General features: G+C 37.4%; 1 long non-coding RNA gene across 2 annotated transcripts in view; it reads right to left on the reverse strand.

Annotated features, from left to right (window-relative positions):
* Positions 1 to 10,205: 10,205 nt before the first annotated feature.
* LOC119574325 overlaps positions 10,206 to 15,000 on the reverse strand; it is a 5,869-nt gene continuing 1,074 nt past the window's right edge. For both annotated transcript variants that reach the window (XR_005228850.1, XR_005228849.1), the window contains exons 2-4: positions 10,856 to 10,967; positions 10,602 to 10,738; positions 10,206 to 10,484 (exon numbers count right to left, since the gene is read on the reverse strand). This is a non-coding gene — a long non-coding RNA (uncharacterized LOC119574325). The remainder of the gene's footprint in view (positions 10,485 to 10,601; positions 10,739 to 10,855; positions 10,968 to 15,000) is intronic.

Raw genomic sequence — 15,000 nt, forward strand, 5'->3', positions numbered from 1 at the left:
AAAGCCACAGGGGTGGTGAGAGGATATACGCAGCCAATGGCCATTGTACCGCCACTCACGGGACCAGTGGGAGTGCCAACAGCGACATTGACTGCTTGACCCTAGCCTCCCGAAGGAGTCCAGCCGATAGATCTGACCGGACCAAGATCAGTACACCCGTCTTGCTGGAATAAGGAACCAAAGATGCATGTTGCTAACCGCAGGGCGTGCTCATGCACGGCATCACTCAACCTCCAGGACTCCCGTCTCCACAGCGCACAGGGATGCCACCCACGACAAACACGTGGGTAGATGTGAACCCCTAGGGAGAGACCAGAAGGGATGCCCTTCCATCTACAAGATAGGCATCATTATTTGGCACCCTTTCTTCCTCCCTCTCCAGTGAAATAGCCACCCATAGGCTGTGTCACCTCAGAGAGGGAGCTCTAGTCTTGCACCTCGAAGAGGAGGTTCTAGTGGCAGGACCACGAGTGCACAGGCTGCCGGTGTAGAAGTCCAGATTAACCCCTCCTAGAATAGCACCAGATATATTTCGGGCTAGTCTAAGATAATCCCCGGATTATGGTTGGGGCTACCCTATTGGAGGGTAGATTAGAGTATATCCCCTAAGCCAGAATATACCCTTGTTACAATTCGTAGATTTTTTTTATGTATATCTATTATGTGATGTCTCCAGTCAACGTTTGTTGAAGTTCCTCTGATTTAAAAGAGGAATGTGGCATAATGAATAATACACTCATCAGGGATTAGTTTTGAAGATGAGGCCCATTGAATTTTTTTTTTAGGCAGGTAAGATAACTGTTTGTTGAAGGTGTTATAAGGGTGTTGTAAACAACTAACCAGGTAATAAAAACGGCTTAAAGTCCATGATCCGTAAATTTCTAGCTTTTCTTAATTTAAATTGGCCGTACTACAACTGATGTGTGGCCACATGTGCGCCCGAAATTAATAGATTTATCTATTTTGAGTCTTCTTCAAAAATGCCTCCCCCCCCCCCCAATCCCTTGCCCGTTGTTGTTGTGGGGGGGGGGGGGGCTTAGGAGGCGGAGACTGGGACCCAATGATGGGGAACTCCCCAACCTTGGGACTCAGCCCTCAACTCAACTAATTTTGCATGGTCTTTTTTTCCTTCCCACCTTTCGTTTCTGTCCCTTCACCAAACCCTTCTGCTATCCACCTCCTAAGGTGTGAGAGCCGTGCTGAAAGGATGAAAGGCTGACTTTGTGCCAGTCCTGAACGGCCTGAGGGAGCCATGGGCACGGTATTCCCCTGATTTCGTTACCTAGCCCTTACCCCTCAAGGGGACCCTGAGGGGTGGACTGTTTTTATCCCCAACATAATCCAGGCTTACCATGGCCAGTAATGAAAACATATCCCCACTATTAGGGGCAATGAGGCTTGCCCCTTTATCAAATAGCCCCAACGATGTAAACCCACCCGATTCCCTAACTCCAGGCTCTCCTTTGCCCACGGCTCCGAACACTGCAATAACTACCCCCTCATCAATGCCTACTAGTACATTAGCCAACAATCAACCCTTAAGGAACATTTCCACTCTCCCAGCATGCTCAACTTCAACACCTCTACCCCCACAACCTCCAACATCAACCACCCCATCCTCCCTTATTAATACCTTACAGCCTTATTGCCCACCTCTCCATAACACTACCTCCCTCAACACTACTCCATCTTCGTCACGCCCCCGCCCTTCGACTACCCTATCTCTACAACAATCTTGAATACTCTCTTTAGCGCAGCCAAATGGGACCGATTTTTCGTGATCCCTCCCACAGCTCCCTACTCTGACAACACCCTTCTCTTAGTAGGTAAAGTCTCTTTCCGTAGCCGACCCGACTGCTCCCGTCTTGTCACAGTAACATCCGAAAACCAAGCTTTAGCATTAACAAAACTAACTGACCTATATGGTAACCCCATCCTTGCAGAACCCCATCCAACCCTCAATACTTGCACCAGAACAGTTTCAATCTCCCCAGCAAATTGCCCAATCTATGACAAAGATTGGTCAGATTGTGGAGAAGACCTACTTGCCTGTCTCACAGACTATGATGCAACATCAGTACAATGCTACTCCATTCCCCCCAGAAGTCATCGAATCAACATAGCTAAAATTACCTTCCGTAGGCATGACCTTCCCTTTAACGTCTACATAGGAGGAGAATCCCTCCCTGTTCGTCCATACCAACCTCCTCCACGTCAGAGCCAAAATTGTTGGCGTCTAGGACACCCAGCCAAACATTGCCGTTCCACAGCCAGATGCCCACTATGTGCCCAACCTGGCCATACCCGATCTAACTGCTCTGCACAATCACGCACATGTGCCAACTGTGGCGCCCCCCCCCATAATGTATTTTATAGGGGCTCTCCCACCTACAAGTTTGAGTCTGAGGTAGCAACTCTCAGATTCAAACTTGGACTCACACTACGTGAAGCCAGACAGGAAGCACGTCGACGTGGTTTCTCTCTTACTCCTTACTCCAGTAATACTGCTCATTCTACTAATTCTCCTAAACCCACCCCCCTACATCTAACTCCCCCTCTTCTACCTCCTACCTTCCCCAGTCAAACTCTTTTGCCATCCTAAATCCAGACACTCCAATCTCTACTACAGATACTCCAATCACCACTACAACCCCAACACCTTCCCCTCTCCCTCCTCGCACTACCGGTAACAGACAAAACAAACGTTCCACCCCCTCTTCCCCTACCACACAATCACCACCTTCCTTTGTCCCTACGCTTGAGACACCAATCCTCTCTTCCCCCCCTCACAAGAAATCCTTTATCCCCCAAAACTCCCGAACCAACTCCTCAGAAGAAACTATTGAAAATATTCAAGATTACTTAATGAAAACTGACTCTCAACCTCCAAATCTTACAACTGCTCCTTCCACACTCCAAGTAACTGCTGATATCCATCCTCCTCCTAACGATATCCCCCCTACACCCTATCCTCCTACTCCCTCCCAACACAGCCCATCCCCCCCGACCCCAACCCCGCCCACATTAACCCTCCCACCATCCCCTCTATCCCTTCCACTCCCTCCTGGATACACGTGAATCCCTTATGTCACAAGTATCCCCTTCCTCAGACCCTCCATCTCCTAATACCCCTCCTAGTAGAACACCAACTCCCACACCTCTACCATCTCAGACCTCTCAGTCCTTATCCCACCCTCTACCTGCTTCCCCCTCAAATTCTCCAAAACGTACTACAATCTTTATCACTAAAGTACAACTATCCTTCATTGGAATATTCGCGGTTTCCGCTCCTGACCTGACTTTCGTCATATCCTTTCCTCTTATAACCCATCTATTGTATGCCTTGAAGAGACCTTTCTTACACATCCTCCAATACCAATCCCCAATTATCATTTTGTCTCTTCCCCACATTCCCTTTATGTCTCGTCCATACTTATCAATCAGAAAACACCTTATGCCACACCTCCCTTTCAAACCAATGTCCTTGCACAGTTATTCGTATCTTCCTTCATCGTTGGATCACATGATTTCAGTCTACTTCTCCCCTTCCCACCCCATTGACTTTGTTGCTTTTGAAAATCTAATTTCCCAACTTCAACCACCTTTCCTCATAGTTGGTGACTTTAACTGCCGCCACACTCTTTGGGGTGATTCTATCACCAACTCCCGAGGCCAATCTCTAGAGCGCTTCCTCTCCACAGCTGACCTTACTATTCTAAATTCAGATCGCCCCACACACTTTGATACACGCACTCAATCTTTTTCATGCATTGACCTCTCTCGATGCTCCCCTTCTCTTCATTTAGATTTCCACTGGTCAGTCTTAGACCACTTTCCCTATAGTGACCACTTTCCAGTTCTCCTTTCTCCTACTTCATACATACCACTTCCTAACTCCCCACGCAGGTGCTTTGATAGAGCCGACTGGCATACTTTCACTTCACTCTCTGCTATTCATACCCCTCCATCTTCCCTCACCTCCATTTCAGAAATGATACAGTATTTCACAAATACAGTCTTAAGAGCTGCACATACAGCTATCCCTCGAACCTCAAGACCATATACCTCCAAATGTGTTCCATGGTGGAATTCTGATTGCACTAAAGCACTTAAAATGTGCAGTCTGGAACAGTTACCGCTACAAGAGAGGTACTCCAAATCAACTATCAGCCCTTATCTCCTTTAAAAGATCATCTGCCTATCTTCGTCGTACAATCCGGAATAGCAAAACAAATAGCTGGCGAAATTATGTTTCATCAATTACATCCTCTACATCTATCTCAAATGTTTGGCGCCGAATCCATAAACTATCAGGCAAACATCCCCCCCATCCTGCCCCTGTCCTCCATATTCGAGATACCCTCATTTCTGATCCTCTCCAAGTCGCTAATGAACTGGGTGATTATTTCAGCCAGGTCAGTAGTGGTTCTCACCTTTCTCCACACTTCTCTTCTATTAAGACCACCAGAGAACGTACCCCCATTACCTTCACCCCATCCTCCGCAGAGTCCTCTTATGCTCCATTTTCTTCCTCTGAACTCATTGCTGCCCTACAATCGTGCCGCAACACTCATGAAGGCCCTGACGGTATTCACTACCGTATGCTCCGGCAACTCCCATCTTCCTCCTTATCCTTCCTATTAAAAATTTACAACCACATATGGACGCCAGGAAATTTTCCTTCTAATTGGCGAGAAGCTCTTATCCTTCCCTTCCTGAAACCCAATAAATCAGGTACCCTCCCTCAAGACTATCGCCCCATCGCACTAACTAGCTGCTTGTGCAAACTATTAGAGCGAATGGCGAACTTCCGCTTAATGTGGTATCTTGAATCTCACAATCTTCTCTCTCCTCCCCAATTCGGTTTTCGCCGTGCCAGAAGCACAGCTGACCCCCTTGCTCATTTTGAGACATATATTACATATGCATTTGCACGCCATGAATCCGTACTAGCTATATTTTTTGATCTAGAAAAAGCATATGATACGACATGGCAGTACCATATTCTCCAACAATTGTCCGCTCTAGGCATACGTGGAAACATGGGTGTCTTCATAAAGTCCTTCCTCTCCCAACGCACTTTCCAGGTCAAAATTGCCTCTGCCACATCATCTTTCTTTCCTCAAATTGAAGGTGTCCCACAAGGCAGTGTGCTCAGTACCACTTTATTCCTTCTTGCTGTTAATGATATTGTCTCAGTTTTACCACCAGGGGCCCGGTCATCACTATATGTTGATGATTTAACCATCTATGCCTCTGGCACATCCATACCAAATCTCTACCAATTTCATCAGTATCTTCCTGGGCCACAAACCATGGCTTCCGCTTTTCTACCTCTAAATTTTTCTGCATCCTTTTCTCTCGCTCACGTGTAGGTCCCCTAACCCTACTCTTCTTATATGGCACTCCACTCCAATGCCGTTCCTCTGGCAAATTCCTAGGTGTCATTTTTGACTCCAAACTGTCCTGGCGAGACCATATTCTACACATTAAAGAAAAAGCTCTCCGCCGCCTTCGAATCTTAGAAACTCACATCGCAAAACTCTCCTTCATCTTCATGTTACTTTGATCCTCTCCACTCTTGATTATGGATACCATATCTACTCCTCTGCCTCAACTTCTCTCCTTGTCCATCTAGGCGCCTTTCGCTCCTCTCCAGTTGAGAGCCTGTACACTGAATCAGGCATACCATCTCTATCTCGACGTCGTACCCTTCTCTCTCTCCGATGCTATGTTCGATTCCACCAACTTTCCCTTACTAAACTAACTTCCCACAATCCTTACTTCTTACCTTAGCTTCACCTCCACGATTACCTCCTCCTTTCTCCACTCGCATGGATACCCTCCTCTCCCATTCCCCTTTCCCCCATCTCCAACCTCTCCCGTTCTCTGTCCATTCCGTCCCTCCATGGCTTATACCTCACCCCCATATTTGCTCTTCTGTTTTCCCCGACCCACCAAAATCAAATATCCCTCCTACTGTCCTTCTCACCCATTTCCTTGACCATGTTTCCATTCATTCCTCTAGTATTCACGTATATACTGATGGCTCCAAATCCACCTCCGGTTCTGGTTTTGCAGTAATCTTCCCAACTCGTACTTTCAAATACTCCCTCCTGAATCCAGTGTCCTTACTACAGAATTGTATGCACTCCTTTTTGCTCTAAAACTCATATACTCACTCTCCTCTTCCTCTTTTACAATTTTTACTGACTCCCGTAACTCATTAACTCTCATAAAGTCAATACACACCACCAATCCCCTTGTTTGTAAGATCCAGAACTGGTTGTTCTACCTGTACACACGCCATAAAACAATCAAATTTTGCTGGGTGACCAGCCATGTTGGAATCCCCGGCAATGAACAGGCAGATACATTAGCACGCCACGCCTCTATGTCCACATCATACCAACCACGCTTCTCACGTTTCCCAGCCACGGATTATTACCCACACTTTAAGACCTTCTTGTATAATCGATGGCAATCTTTTTGGTCAAGCCTCCACACTAATAAATTACATTCTGTAAAACTATCAATCTCCTCCTGGTCAGCTCCTTTTCATCGGAACAGACGTTGGGAGACCGCTCTCGCCCGCTTACGCATTGGCCACACCCGTCTAACACACTCCTATCTGATGTCACAATCAGATCCATCCTTATGTTCCTTATGTAATGTTCCCCTTTCAAGCCCACACATCCTATTATCGTGCCCACGTTTTGAAACAACCCGTACCTCTGCTTTCCCCCACCTATCCTCCCTTCACCGACCTCCCAACCTATCAGACATCCTTACAGAATACCACACTTTCTGCTTCAACAACCTATTCTCTTTCCTCAAACGCATACATATCCTTCATCTAATCTAACTCCTTACCACACCCGACCCTAACCCTTTCACTCACCAATTCCTTTGCCCAGCTTAGACAAATAATCACTAACTCAACCACCCTTCCCTAACATTAACTATAGTGCTACATGACCTTAGATGTCTAGCACATTTATCTTGCTTTTAACCATTAACCATTAACCATTCAAAAATGCCTGATGGTTTAGCTGTGGTGTTATTTTTTATAGACTGAAGTCGCTTTGAACTTTACAAACTTTTCTCATGACATGTTGTAGAAATTGAACACAAAGGACTTCATATCCCATGACTACAATACTGATTTACCATAATTGTGAAGACACCAAGAAATTGTGTAGACACTATTCTAGTTTCGAGGAAAATGTGTCCCGAGGGCACGAGAGCTAAGATTATCATTCTGGAAACTGCCCAGAGGATAATACCATTTTCTTTTTAAAGAGCGGGGCGGGTCATGAGAGAGGTGAAATAAGTAGTCATGAAAATAAGCTCATACAGGATTATAGGAAGCTACATAGAACACAAGGCAAAAAAACGTCACGGTCTGGCCTCCATAGTTAAGATAAAAAGACTTAATGAAATATTTAATTCGTCCAAACAAAAACAACATACTACTTTAATGAACCCCACATATAAAATGCATATATTTGCAAAGCCTTTCGAACACTTCAGCGTGGTTTTAATTGTCTCCCTCAATCCCTTGCTCGTTGTCGTGAGGTTGGGGGGTGGGGGAGGGGCTTAGGAGACTTGAGGTCCAATGTAGGGGATCACCTCTGCCTTGGTCCTTCAGCCCTCGCCTAAAAAGACATGGTCTTTCCCTTTCCTTCTCTTCTTCATCCACTTCAGTCCACTTGTCCTAATTGTTGACTCTTTACCCTTACGCCATAATACTGCATCATAATACTATTCTTAGGGGACTTCACCCCAAGCCCCACCCTGTCGCATCTTGAATACGTAGCTAATGACCTTAGATGTTAACGCGGCAGAACATTTTCAATAATAATTCATTGGTTTGAAATATTGTTTGAATGTTTGCTTGTTACTGACCAGAAGGAAGCTTTCCTACAATACTACTTATTATAGTAATAATCTTTGTTGTAAAATATACTTGCATGTTAGTAATAATAATAATGATTAGGATAATGATAATAATAATGATTAGGATAACAATAAGAATAATAGTAATAGTAACAGTAATAGTAATAGTAATATTGATAGTAATAGCAATTGTAAGAATAATGTTCATAATGATGATGATGATGATGATGATGATGATGATGATGATGATGATGATGATGATGATGATGATGATGATGATGATGATGATGATGATGATAGTGGTGGTGGTGGTGGTGGTGGTGGTGGTGATGGTGGTGGTGATAATCATGATAATGGTTAATGATAATTATGATGATGATGATAATAATAATGATAATGGTAATAATAGTTATAAGGATATTATTATCAAGATGATGGAAATCAAGATAATAACGATAATACTAATACTAATGCACATACCATATTAAACTAGTGATCTGTAATAAGGTAACAAATGTTCGGTACATTTCAATTTTGACTATTATCAGTTGAATACTTGTTCAAACTCGTCACAAAGAAATGCATGTCAAATTTTGAAAACATTGCAGCCTGTACAGTATACAAAATTATTAATGACAATGCTTCCACAAGTTAGGCCCATGAATAAGTAGTTCATGTTAGAGTTTAATATTATAGCCTGTAGATTTCAATGCACAAGAAATATCTGCAGTTGTGAGTGCACTGCATGGTCCGCAAAAACTGTTATCTTCTGGCAATGTAGTACTATACGCGTTACATGCAAAATATAAGGGGTATATTCATGTTTTATACCTGGGGATATAAATTAGCATTGCCTAACTTATACCCCGGGTTTAAAGCAGCCTAGCCTATAATACCCCGGGTATATCCTGGGTGGGGGTTAATTTGGGCTAATCCGGCGGTTTGTGCAATACTTTTACAATACTGTACATATTAAAACTAAATGCATGACAAAATGCGTCATCTTTTATCATTTTCATGATACACTTATGGTATAGATAAATATCACGACGAATATTCAAGCATTTAATGATTTTCAATGGTGGGCAGGGGCGTCACTTAAGGGGGGGTATGGGGGTTCACCCCCCCAACTCTTAAAAAAACCCTCTTTTTTCAGGGCAAAATCTAGTTCTGCAGGGCAAATTTTCTGGTATTTATAATTTATAATTTTCTACCAATAATACGAAATACAATACAGGTTGATGGTCCATTCCGGGCTACTTATAAAGAGCTAGTGAGCATTTTCTTTTTCGTGATTTGCAGGGCAAAAATTATTTTTTCAGGGCAAATTTACCCGTCACCCCCTCCCCCCCCAACTCATAACATGATGTGACGCCCCTGATGGTGGGCAGGTAATACAACCCAGATGTTATACCGGTTTCGGGTGAAAAATTCACTGCATCAGAGAGACTGGCCAGTTTTGCTGTAGAAAGCACGCGTTATGGTCGAGTTCACGGGATCTGAAAAGGAGTCCGCGACATCCAAAAATAAAATAAAATTTAAAACCACATTTCTTTTGCTGTTATATATTCATCCTGAGTTTTATGTTTGTCATTTAAAAATGTAACCGTACCTGCACTGCGTTTCAAGTAATATTTCTTGAAACAGGAAATTCAGTTGTTTAGATTAACATCTTCCTAGTATTATCCTATCAGTATAACAAATTATATTCCTTGGACAAACACACACGGACATAATTTGACCACTTAAGGCCAAGGTAATAAAAGAAAGCAAGTCTGTATTGAAAACCAGGGATATGTTGTATACACTGCACGTAACATAATCAAATAATTAGGTCAAGTAATGAAAGTTAACATTCGAATTTTCGTTTTATTATCACAAACATTACACGTGTGTACAGAAGATGAGATACCGACAGAGACACGCATTAAAAATACTTGTACGTGTCGCCTCCGTTTCAGAAATATTAGATCAAATTTTCTTATAGATATGACTAGGTGTTCTTAGCTCTTGAATTCCAGTTTGCAGTTCTAACAAAAAGCTGTTACATACAATTTACATGAATTTAACTCTAGACGTCTACACAAGACACTGCAATTGTTCACATAACCACTATGTCAAAATGTATGATACACTCTTTCTAGAAGCAATATATACTACATATATTTCACGAATTCAGAACTTCGCTTTTGTTAAGTGCTAAAACAGATTTCTCTTCCACAGTGTCAGCAGTATTTGAACAATCACGCAAAGACCGAAATCATAATCCTTTTACCTTATCAAGTTATAGATGAAGCACTGGACTTTTTATTAATATTTAAAGTATATTTTCTTTTCAAATAACCACAGTAGCCATGTACACTAGGTTGTATCGTCTGCCGAGAACTTCTCCATATAAACACTTTATAACATCTAGAATCAAGTTGTGCTAAGTAATTAAGGTCTTTGCGGCACTATACGTATCTGACGCACAAATTGAACTCATTGTAAATCAGACAGCGCCGCGTAGGTACTTGGGACCCGGCTCTAATGATCGGGGGGGTTCGGACCCCCACATTATCGGGACCAGGCCTATTCAGAGCTGCCTAAGAAGGGAGAAGAAAAGTAATTGGCATGGGTATCCATCACATTAAATAATAGTAATGTAATAATAAATGTAATGCACATAAATATGCAAACACAAAGTTTATAGACTGACTTACTACAGTGCCGGATTGAGCGTTTACTCCACCAATAATTCTCGTTGAAACTCGAGGAGGAGAGAGATCAGTCTGGTGCAGGCTGGGACCAGGACGGACGACCACTCTAGGAACCCGAAGTTTTTCAATACCACCAGTTTCTGGGGAAAAATGTGCTTTGCATTTCGCTGAAGGCTATTCTATTCTGAAAAGACTTGGTACGTATATGATAAATCCTGAAAGAAACTAGGCAAACTATTGCATAATGCAGTACTCACCGTTAGTTGCCAAAGCAAGTACTATCACCATCCATGAAAGTGTCATTACGAGTTTCACTTTCATCTTTGCTTCGGTAAGAAAATGATGAAAAATCTAAATATGCAACTTTATCTGAAATGAATTCACACACAATTATAAAGATAGGTAATTAAAACAAGTCAGTAGTATAACTAAAAGATTGCGCATTAAGACTACTGTCATTATGGATGCTTAAGGATAAATATGCTCTTGAAAGAAATTGGTTATTTCAGAACATTGATTGAGCTAACTGACGAAAAAAATAAATCAAAATATAATCTAAAAATTATTATCACCGTAAAGATTTCCACTAATACAAGCACTAAAGATTCACAGGGAGTGGCAACTCACATCGCATACACATTACATAAACACACTGAATCACGAGGCACCCTCAAGGTACATGTAGGTTTACACGATTAACAATTCATATATGTCTATTTACCTCAGTAGAGGACATCGAACAGACGCCTTACACTCTCGATAGCTTTTGCACCGGAGCGCCAGGAGATGAAATTAGGGTCGGAGTGTAACGTAAGTTTCCATTTTAAATATGTTTTACATATATATGTAAGTATATGCTTTAAACAGTTTTGTGTTTACCATCCATCATGAAAGTATTGTTTTCGAGAGAACAAAATACTTTCATTGAGTCTATTATCCACTTGTAACTTAATAATGATAGCAATAGTAATAGTGATAATGATAATGGTAATAATAACAATGCTACTACTACTACCATTATTACTACTACTAATAGTAATAATAATGATAATGATAATAATAACAATAACAATTATAGTAATGGAAATTATAATATTGATAATAAAGAATAAAATAATAATAACAACAGCAACAACAACAACAACAACAATAATAATAATAATGATAATGATACTACTAATAACGATATTAATAATGATACGAATACTAATACTAATTATAATAATAATAATAATGATAATAATAATAAATGATATTAATGATACTAATAATGATAATAGTAATAATGATAATTACTACTAATAATAATGATAGTCATAATCATAACGTTAACAGTAATAATGATAATTCTGATAAAAATGATAACAGTAAAAAAAATAAATAAATACTGTCAATAATAATGATAATAATACTAATACCGATAATAAGGATAACGACAACGTTAAAAACAATGATAATAGAACTTGTACTACTACTACTACTACTACTACTACTACTACTACTAATAATGATAATGATGATAACAATAGCAGTAATGATGATGATAATAATAATGATGATAATAATAATAATAGGAATAAGAATAATAATGATAATAATATTAATGATAATTATAATGATAATGATAATAATGACAATAATAATAATAATAATAATAATAATAATAAAATAATAATAATAATAATAATAATAATAATAATAATAATAATAATGATAATAACAACAACAATAACAACAATAAAAATGATAATAATAATAATAACAATTATGATGATAATAATCATGAAAACAGTAATAATAACAATAATGATAATGATAAGGATGATAATAATGATAATGAAAATGATGATGATGATGATAAGAATAATAACAATAATAATAATAATAATAAAAAATAATAATGATAACAATAATAATAATAATGATAATAATGATAATGATAATAATAATAATAATAATAATTATAACAACAAAAGCGATAATGACAATAGTAATAATAATAGTAATAATAATAATAATAATAATAATAATAATAATAATAATAATAATAATAATAATAATAATAATAATAATAATGATAATAATAATTCACCGACCTCCCAACCTATCAGACATCCTTACAGAATACCACACTTTCTGCTTCAACAACCTATTCTCTTTCCTCAAACGCATACATATCTTTCATCTAATCTAACTCCTTACCACACCCGACCCTAACCCTTTCACTCACCAATTCCTTTGCCCAGCTTAGACAACTAATCACTAACTCAACCACCCTTCCCTAACATTAACTATAGTGCTACATGACCTTACATGTCTAGCACATTTCTCTTGCTTTTAACCATTAACCATTAACCATTAATGATAATAATGATAATAATAAGAATAACAATAATGATAACAATAATAATAATGATAATGATAATAATGATGATAATAATAATAATAAGAATAACAATAACAATAATAAGACTAATAGTAATAATAGTAATAATAGTAATGGTAATTATGCTACAACTACTATTACTACTACTACTAATACTAATGATAATAATAATAATGATAATAATAGTAATAATAATGATGGTAATAATAATAATAATAATAATAATAATAATAATAATAATAAAAATAATAGTAATAATAATGATAACAACAACAACAACAACAACAACAATGATAATAATAATAATGATGATAATAATAGTGATAATAATGATAACAACAACAACAACAACAAAATAAAAATGATAATAATAATAACAATGATGATAATAATAATCATGAAAACAGTAATAATAACAATAATGTTAATAATAATAACAGTAGTAGTAACAATAAAAATAAAAGAAAATAATGTTAATAGTAATGATAATGATAAGGATGAGATGATGACGATGATAATGATAATGATAATGATGATAATAATAACGATAATGATATGATAATGATAATTATGATAATGATAATGATGATGATGATGATGATGATGATGATGATGATGATGATGATGATGATGATGATGATGATGATAATGATAATGATAATGATGATAATAATAACGATAATGATATGATAATGATAATTATGATAATGATAATGATAATGATCTGGATGATGATGATGATAAGAACAATAACAACAACAACAACAACAACAACAACAACAACAACAATAATAATAATAATAATAATAATAATAATAATAATAATGATGATGATAATAACAATCAAAATCATAATGTTAACAGTAATAATGATAATTGTGATAAAAATGATAAATTAAGAAAATATAAATATTGTTAATGATAATGATAATAATAATAATAATAATAATTATAATAACGAAAGCGATAATAATAATAATAATAATAATAATAATAATAATAATGATAATTAAAAAAAAAAATAATAAGAATAAGAATAATAACAATAGTAATAACAATAATGATAATAACAATGATGATAATGATAATAATAAGAATAAAAATAACAATAATAAGACTAATAGTAATAATAGTAATGATAGTAATAGTAATCATGCTACAACTACTATTACTACTGATGATAATACTAATGATAATAATAATAATGATAATAATAGTAATAATAATGATGATAATGATAATAATAATGAAAAAAATAACAACAACAACAACAACAACAACAACAACAACAACAACAATAATAATAATGATAATAATGATAATAATAATAATAGTAATAGTAATAGTGATAATAATAATAATAATAATAGTGATGATGATAATGATAATAATAATAATAATGACAATAATAATGATGATGATAATAAAAATGATAATAATGATAATAATAATAATGGTAAAATTATAAATGACTTTGTAAAAATAAAATTTGATACTATAATTCTTATTTCCTGATCATTTTCATTATCATCATTATTGTTTTTGTTGTTTTTATTGATTTGATCATGGTCAGGTTCATTAACACCATTATTACTATTTTCGCATCATTATGAATATCTTTAGCATTTTTGTAATTATCATCATTATCATTATTGCCATCATTGTTTTTGCTATTATTATTATTATATGTATTATTATCATTATGTTCATTATCATAATTATGTTTATTATTATCATTATTAACACCGTTATTCATATTCATATTCAAATTCACACCCACTAGTACATGTCTCCACCCATCCTTCGTGTTCGATTTCGTGAGGTGTTGGTCAGTCGTCCTTTTCTTTTGATATGACCGCCACTATCCGTGCTACATCCACCTACATCTATTTACTACTGTCCCCACATCTTTTTTGTCCGCTCAGTTTTACAAGTTCGTCAGACGTTATCCATTTAATGTTCACACAAGAAACTATCTGTGCATTGTACAGTCACCTACACACACGGGCGAAAGCA

Source organism: Penaeus monodon, chromosome 6 (assembly GCF_015228065.2).
Source record: "Penaeus monodon isolate SGIC_2016 chromosome 6, NSTDA_Pmon_1, whole genome shotgun sequence".
NCBI classification, from domain to species: domain Eukaryota; kingdom Metazoa; phylum Arthropoda; class Malacostraca; order Decapoda; family Penaeidae; genus Penaeus; species Penaeus monodon.